Here is an 8189-nt window from a genome sequence, read left to right as displayed (position 1 = left end):
GTAACCTCATGAAAGTTGCTTAGTCTCTCTGTGCTTTAGTTTTCTGACTTATAAAATGAGAATAATAATACTGCCTACTTCATAGAGTTGTTATAAGTATTAAATGAGTTAACAATGAGAACAGTGTCTAGTACATAGTCAGCACTTAATATAAATTAATTGTCATCATTATTCTTCTCTGGGTCCCAAACTTCTGGTCTGCCTCTGCGTCTGGGCACCTTCTGGGATCCTCTCTCCTGATTCCTAGTGCTTTGGATTACCCAGTTATCCATGAGGCAAACAGATATATGTATATAGCAGTTCAATATGCTAAAATTTTTTTACATTTTTTTCAAGATGGAGTCTTACTCTGTCGCGCCTAGGGTGGAATGCAGTGGTGTGATCTCGGCTCGTTGCAACCTCCGCCTCCCGGGTTCAAGTGATTCTCCCACCTCAGTCTCCCAAGTAGCTGGGATTACAGGTACTTGCCACCATGCCCAGCTAATTTTTTGTATTTTTAGTCGAGATGGGGTTTCACCATATTGGCCAGGCTGGTCTTGAACTCCTGACCTCAGGTGATCTGCCTGCCCTGTCCTCCCAAAGTGCTGGGATTATAGGTGTGAGCCACTGTGCCCAGCCTAACTTTAATTTTCACAACTACCATCAGCTATAGCCAGGTGATTATGAGCCCTGGTTCACAGATCATCTGGGAAGAAACTGAAATCCCATCTCTTATGGGAAGTGCTTTTAATAGAAAACAAACAAAACAAAATAACAACAAAAAACAAATCCTGTCTATCTCCTTTTTAATGTGTGATCTTGCATACATCACTTCATGTCTCTGAGCTTCAATTTCCATATCTGGAAAAAGAAGATAAGAGTCGTTTATAGGATCACTGAAGGATTAAATGAGATAAGGGCTGTAAAGCATTTAGCACACACAGTGCCTGGCAGATAGAAAATGCTTAATGGATATTGATTATTATATTCATATAACAGATGAGAAAACTGGGTCTTAGAGAGATGAAATTATTGTGTAAGGTAATAAAGCTACCGTTGAGAGAAGATGGCCCAAAACAATGTTCTTTGTTGTTTCCTTTTACCTTGCATACGTAATTTCTGTGTAGTTTCTGTTACGTGATGAGTGCAGACATAGTTTTAGATAAAAAAAATTTACATTAGAGAGAAAATAATTTTCAAATTGCTACAGAGATATGAAAATCTAACTGAATAACATATCTTCATGCCTATTACTTCCTTTCCTTCTCTTGAGTTATTTTCTCCCAAGAAATTCCCAGAAATGGAATTTGATAGGTAAAAGGTAGACATGATTTAGCTTGATGTAAACATGATAGGCAAACATAATTTTGATTCTGGATATAGAACATCTTATTGCTTTCCTAAAGAGTTTATTCATAGTAATTATGTTTGCCTACTGTAATTTATTTTCTAGTATCCTGGAAATAATTGGAACATTCACAAAGAATGAATAACCTTGATAGAGGTAAGAAATCGCCAGGCCGAAGAGGAATGTGGTGTGAAAGTTTTCAGAATCAAAATGGAGTCAGTAATGTTAAGAAAACTCTAACAAATACTGCTGGGGAAAGCCATGAAGTGAGGGTTTTCATGCTTGTATGCCTGTAACAGAAACTGTCAAAAAAATTACAAAAACTGCAACCTTGCACAAAGGCCATGTTGCAAAAACTACTTCTACGAAGACATCTGCCCAGCAGCTGCCTCTCCAGTCTGACTGTTCTCACCCTTGTTATTGATTTTTGTAGCCAAAGATAATTATTTCAGAACAATTATATAATCTTCCTCATTTTTTCTTGAAAAATCTTGTCTTCCTTTCCCTCCCTGAATACATGCATAGTTTACCATGCCATGCATATTCCTATTGCAATTCTCTATTCCCAAATAATTACCTCTTAGAGAGCCTCTTTCTTGCTTAGATTGACAGTGAGAACTTAAAGAAGTTGAATGAATAGGTTGGGAAGATGATAACCATGTTCAGAAACATGAGATAAAACCCCAAGTTACTGTATGTAGGTGTATAGTTTTTTGTCTACTTGATATGATGCTCATGTTATACAGTTAAGGCATGTGCATATTATCTGCAAATGACCAGCTCAGTCTCTGGGCATGTGAGGAACTGAGAGTACCAGTTAATCAAACATCTACTTTGTTTACTGGGTCCTGCTGCTCACTTGGCTTACTTGTCCTCTGGAAGAAACCTCTTGCTCTCAAAGGAACCTGAATCTGAGCTGCTGCCCCTGAGTGGGAATCATGCTTCAAATTTTAACTCAGCGTGTAAAGTCCTAGAGAACAACAGGGCTGACATCTTTCTGCCCTTGGTATTGATTTTGGGATCTACAGATAGCTCTGAGAGCCTCGGTTCCTTCATCTGTACAAGGGGAGTGATAAGGTAGATAGTTACTGTGTAGGGAGCTTTCTCTGGGCTTTACATAAAAGTCATACAGTTCCCAAAGCAATGATATGAAGGAGGGTTTATCAGTAACTTCATTTTACAGATGAGAAAACTGAGGTTCAACTGGTTAAATAATGTGCCAGGTAACACAGTCAGTAGGCAGAGGGGACAGGGTTTGAATTCAGGCACTCAGGCTCCAGAGCTTCAGTCTTCAACACCACGCATAATATTGAACAATACGGGAGGTTAATGATGCTTAGCTTTAAGGGTTGCTGTGAAGATTCAAGATGAAGGCACATGAGGCATATGGCTTCTGATCTCGCTATTCTACAAAAATGGTCACTCATGCTGTTTGCCAATGACTTCTGAATTGCCAAACTTAATAAACACTCAGAAGGGAAAACTACGCTATTGGCTATTTCTCTGTTTTGTTTTCTCTTTTAACTGACCTCTAAATGTTGATTTACTCTGGGCTGTGTCCTTGGTCCTTCTCTTTTCTTTTTCTGGGAGATCTCACACAGTCTCATGGTATAAGACAGGGGTGTCCAATCTTTCGGCTTCCCTGGAACACACTGGAAGAAGAATAGTCTTGGGCCACAAATAGAAAACACGAACCCTGGCAATAGCTGATGAGCTAAAAAAAAAAAAAAAAAAAAAAAAAAATCACGACAAAATCTCATAATGTTTTTGGGCCGCATTCAAAGCCATTCTGTGTGGCGTGCAGCCCTCAGGCCGCAAGTTGGACAAGCTTGAAATAAGATACCATCTGTATCATGTATTTGTTAAGGACTCCTATATCAGATAGGGTTCAACCAGAGAAAGAGAGCAAGCAAGAATATATATTAAGAGATCTATTGCAAGGCATTTCTTATATGATTCTTACATAGCACAGGCTGTCAGGAAGAGTAACTGTTGGGCATGGAATGAACTGCTGTTCATAGGCAAAACAACTTCTTTCTCAGGGAAGCCTCAGTTCTACTTTTAAGGTCTTGCAATTGATTGAATCAGGATAATCTCCCTTACTTAAATTCAACTGATTATGAGTTTTAGTCATAGCAATAAAATATTTTCACAGCAACACCTAGGTTAATATTTGATTAACTGGGGGCTCTAGCCCAGGCAACTTGACCTATAAAATTGGCCCTCAAACTCCCAAACTGACATCTCCAACCTCAACCTCCTGGCTGAGCCTCAGGTTTGAATATCCAGCTGCCTACCAGAGATGACCATTTAGTGCCTCAAACTTGATGTTCTTTAAACTGAACTTTTGATTCCCTCCTGCTCCCACTCCAGCCTGCTTGCCTTCTGTCTTCCCCATCTCTGTAAGTGGAACTTCACCACTGGCTCATGGAAAAGACCTCAGAGTCATCTTTGATTTTTCTCTCACTTCTGCTTCTATATGCAAGTACTATGTTCTCCACTTCCCAAGTAGATTTTAGAGACCCAGTTCTCACCATCTCCACTGTCTCCACCCTAGCCCAGGCTCCCTCATCTCCAGCCTGGATGACTGCCAGAGCCACTTAACCAGTCTCTCTGCTCTCACTCTTGCCGCACTCTCTTCCTTACTCCACCCAGAGTGATCCTTTTAAAGCATAAACCAGATTTACTTGATTCTGGTGATTTAAAACTCATCAATGAGTTTCCATTATTCTTGGATTAAAATGTAAATTTCTTACCTCGGTAGAGTATATAAGTCATGTGCTACATAATGACGTTTCAGTCAACGATGGACCATACATACTGTGATGGTTCCATAAGATTATAATGGAGCTGAAAATTTCCTATTACCTAGTGACCCTGTAGCCATCCTAACATTGTAGCACAATGAACTACTCACATGTTTGTGGCGATGCTGGTGTAAACAAATGCACAGCTCTGCCAATTCTATAAAAGTATAGCACATACAATTATGTACAGGACATAATACTTGATAATGATAATAAATGGCTATTTTACTGGGTTATGTATTTACTGTACTCTAATTTTTACTGTTATTTTAGAATGTGCTTTTTCTACTTATAAAAAATATTAATTGTAAAACAACCTCATGCAGGTCCTTCAGGAGATATTATGGAAGAAGGCACTTTTTTGTTTTTGTTTTTTTGAGGAGTCTCGCTCAGTCAACCAGGCTGGTGCTGATCTCACCTCCATTTCCCGAATTCAAGTGATTCTCCCACCTCAGTCTCCAGAGTAGCTGGGATTACAGGTGTGCACCACTGTGCCTAGCATTTCTTTTTTTTTTTTTTTTGTATTTTTAGTAGAGACAGGTTTTTACTATGTTGGCCAGGCTGGTCTCAAACTCCTGACCTCAAGTGATCTGCCTTCCTCAGCCTCCCAAAGTGCTGGGATTACAGGTGTGAGAAGGCATTCTTATAGATGACAGCTCCGTGCATGTTGTTGCTCCTGAACACCTTCCTGTGGGACACGATGTGGAGGTGGAAGATAACGGTGTTGATGATCCTGACCTTCTGTAAGCCCAGACTAATGTGTTTGTGTCTTATTTTTTAACAAAAAGGTTAAAAAGTAAAAAAAAAAAAAAAAAAAATGCTTATAAAGATATAAAGAAAGAACATATTTTTGTATGGCTATACAACGTGTTTGTGTTTTAAATTAAGTGCTATTACAGCAGTTAAAAAGTTTTAAAAGTTAAACAGTTTATAAAGTAAAACAGTTACAGTAAGCTAAGGTTAACTTATTATTGAAGAAAGAAAAATATTTTTAATCAATTTGGAATAGCCTAAGTGTACAGTCTTTATAGGGTCTACAATAATATACAGTAATGTCCTAGGCCCTCACATTCACTCACCACTCACTCACTGACTCACCCAGAGCAACTCCAGTCCTACAAATTCCATTCTTGGTAAGTGCCCTATCCAGGTGTCATACTTTTTAAATCTTTTATACTGTATTTTTTCTGCATCTTTCCCAAGTTTAGATATGTTTATATACACAAATGCTTATTATTGTATTACAATTGCCTACAGTATTCAGTAGGGTAACTTGCTGTGGAGGTTTGTGACCCTGGAACAATAGGTTATACCATATAGCCTAGGTATTTAGTAGGCTATACTATCTAGGTTTGTGTAAATATACTCTATGATGTTTCCACGATGACAAAAGTCACCTAACAACACATTTCTCAGAAGGGATTCTTAATGTTAAGCGACACATGACTGTATATGTCTGCTCTTATGACAGTTCCCTGTGACTTGAAGAGCTTAAAGGCATAGAATAAGTGCTCTGTAAATATTAATTGTCATCCTGTTGTTGACAGAAACCAATAAAAGAGAAAAATGCTTGGAAGTTCAGTTTCCATGAATTTATCTAGTGCCACTCTGTCTAATATGGTAGTCACTAACCATATGTGGCTATGGAGCCCGTGAAATATGGCTATGACAACTAAAGAACTGAATTTTAAATTTTATTTAATATTAATGAATTTAAATTTACATTTAAAAATTGAAACTTCATATATTAGAAAATATTTAAGCATGTTCAGAATACTTTGAGTATGTAATCTACTTTTTTTTTTTTTCTGGTGAAAAGATATACATATATTTAGAATTAGTCAGATGGACTCAGTTTAGATGATCCCAATTTTTTTGGCAACATGGCAACATCCAAAGCATTGTAATCAGGAGCCAGTTGAACATATGCCTTCTTCTCTCCATCAGGGTGAATCAGGGTGTTGACCTTGGCCACATCAATGTCACACAACCTGTTTGATCTGGTGCTTGTTGTTTTTAACATCCAAATGAACACGAGTGTGTTGTTTTCTATCTTCTTCATGGCAGACTCAGTGGTCAGTGGCAACTTGACAGCATAGTGGTCAAGCTTGTTTCTCCTGGGGGCAATCTTCCGAGGATATCTGGGCTGCCTCCGGAGTCGCTGTGTCTTGGGCCACCAGAAAGGTGGGTGACGTGCGGATATTGTTTTTTGTTGTTGACACCTTTCAACACTGCCTTCTTGGCCTTCAAAATCTTTGCTTTGGCTTCTGCTTTAGGAGTGGCAGGAGCTTCCTTCTTTGCTTTTGGCGCCACCTTGTGAAAAGGGCACGTAATCTACTTTTTCAACCATTAATTTTATGAAATATAAATACAGATCAAGTATTACTGGTGAAAATTTAGCATGAGATTTTTCAAACTGAGATGTGCTGTCAGTATAAAATATTTACCAGATTTAAAGACTTAGTGTAAAAAAAGAATATAGAATATCTCTAATTTTTATACTGATTACATATTGAAATCATAATATTTTGGATATGTTGGTGTAAGTAAAATAGTTCATTTATATTGCCAGTTTCTTTTTACTTTTGAAAATGAAACCATTAGAAAATATGGACATATATAGCTGGCTTTCATTATCTTTATACTAGACAGAGCTGCTGTAGATGTTTTAATAATGAGCCCCCAATGCCATTCAACCCTAAAGTTAATTAATTACACAGCAAAGGCACTATGGTGAGTTCTACAGTGGAGATTTAAAGTTCCAATTAAATGGAGACCATATATGGGATTAATGAGGGAAACTAAGGCAAAGACTGGTCTGTGTGTTGATGAAGCATGACAGGCTCCCATGCCCATTTTTTCTTACTCTTTTGGTCCTTATGTACCTAGGCTTTTTTCTCAGGAGGTGAAGTTCTGCAATCTGTCCAGCCCCAAATTCTGGTGTCCACCTTTTTGTCCTCTCTCAGCCCTTCCCTCTTGTTACCAGTGGGTCTTTGTTCTTAGAGCTCCCAAGATGGTGGCAGGTTGCTCCCAAGATGCTGGTGGGCGCTCCCAAGATGGCAGGAAGCCTTTTGTTCTCTGACCTGGGGTTCTTGGCCTCATGGATTCCAAGGAATGGAACCTTGGGCCATGCGGTGAGTGTTATAGCTCTATTAGAAGCCATGGGTCACGGAAGAGAACGGTGGAACCCAGCGATTAGTGTTCAGCTCAATTAGGACGAACCCGGGCACTTAGCCGTGCAGGAACAATGGCGAGCCTTTAGCCTGATGGGAGTGGCAATGGGCACCTTGCTGGGTCAAGAGCACAGTGGACACCCTGCTGGATCTGGAGGGGGGAAGTCAGTGGCGGGTCTGTGGCGGCGGCAAACAGCAGTGGTGGACGGTGAGCGAAAGCTCAGCTAGAGCCGTAACAAACATGGACCAGAAGAGAGTGCAGTTGCAAGATTTAACAGAGTGAAAACAAAGCTCCCGTACAATGGGTGGGGACCCAAAGGGGGTTGCCCACTCCCCGCTCGAATGCCTGGGGTTTATATCCCCAATCATCCCCAATCATTGTCCCCTCCCCCTGTGCTCTCAGGTGATAGATGACTGACTATTTCTTTACCTCCTGCCTTTAGCCTAATTGGTATTTTAGTGAGATGTCTTTACTACCTGATTGGTTGGGTGTGAGCTGAGTTATAAGCCCCGTGTTTAAAGGTAGATGTGGTCACCTTCCCCAGCTAGGCTTAGGAATCCTTAGTTGGCCTAGGAAATCCATCCAGTCCTGTCTGTCACTCTCAGGGGCTCACATCCTTCTTACTCTATGTACCACTAATCTTCTTTGGAAAAACACAGGAAAGAAACTTAACTCGAAAGTACAGGTTGGGAAACTTTCTTAAGGGTTAGGGAGTAAATATTTTGGGCTTTGTAGACCAAAGAGCCTCCATCACAACCAGTCAACAGCCACGGTAGTCATAGACAATATGTAAACCAACAGGGCTGTGTTCTGGTACAGTTTTCTTTATGGACAATTAAATTAGAATTTGTATAGTTTTCTCATATCCAGAAATATACTTC

General features: G+C 39.6%; 1 long non-coding RNA gene across 1 annotated transcript; it reads left to right on the top strand.

The window, feature by feature from the left end:
* The first annotated feature begins 338 nt into the window (after positions 1–338).
* LOC135969498 (uncharacterized) lies at positions 339–4990 on the top strand. The gene is made up of 3 exons (XR_010584759.1): positions 339–460; positions 1433–1483; positions 4461–4990. It is a non-coding gene; the product is annotated as an uncharacterized lncRNA (long non-coding RNA).
* Positions 4991–8189: the final 3199 nt, after the last annotated feature.

The sequence above is a fragment of the Macaca fascicularis genome, chromosome 2, assembly GCF_037993035.2.
Source record: "Macaca fascicularis isolate 582-1 chromosome 2, T2T-MFA8v1.1".
Lineage (NCBI taxonomy): Eukaryota > Metazoa > Chordata > Mammalia > Primates > Cercopithecidae > Macaca > Macaca fascicularis.
This window is presented reverse-complemented; position numbering and strand designations above follow the sequence as displayed.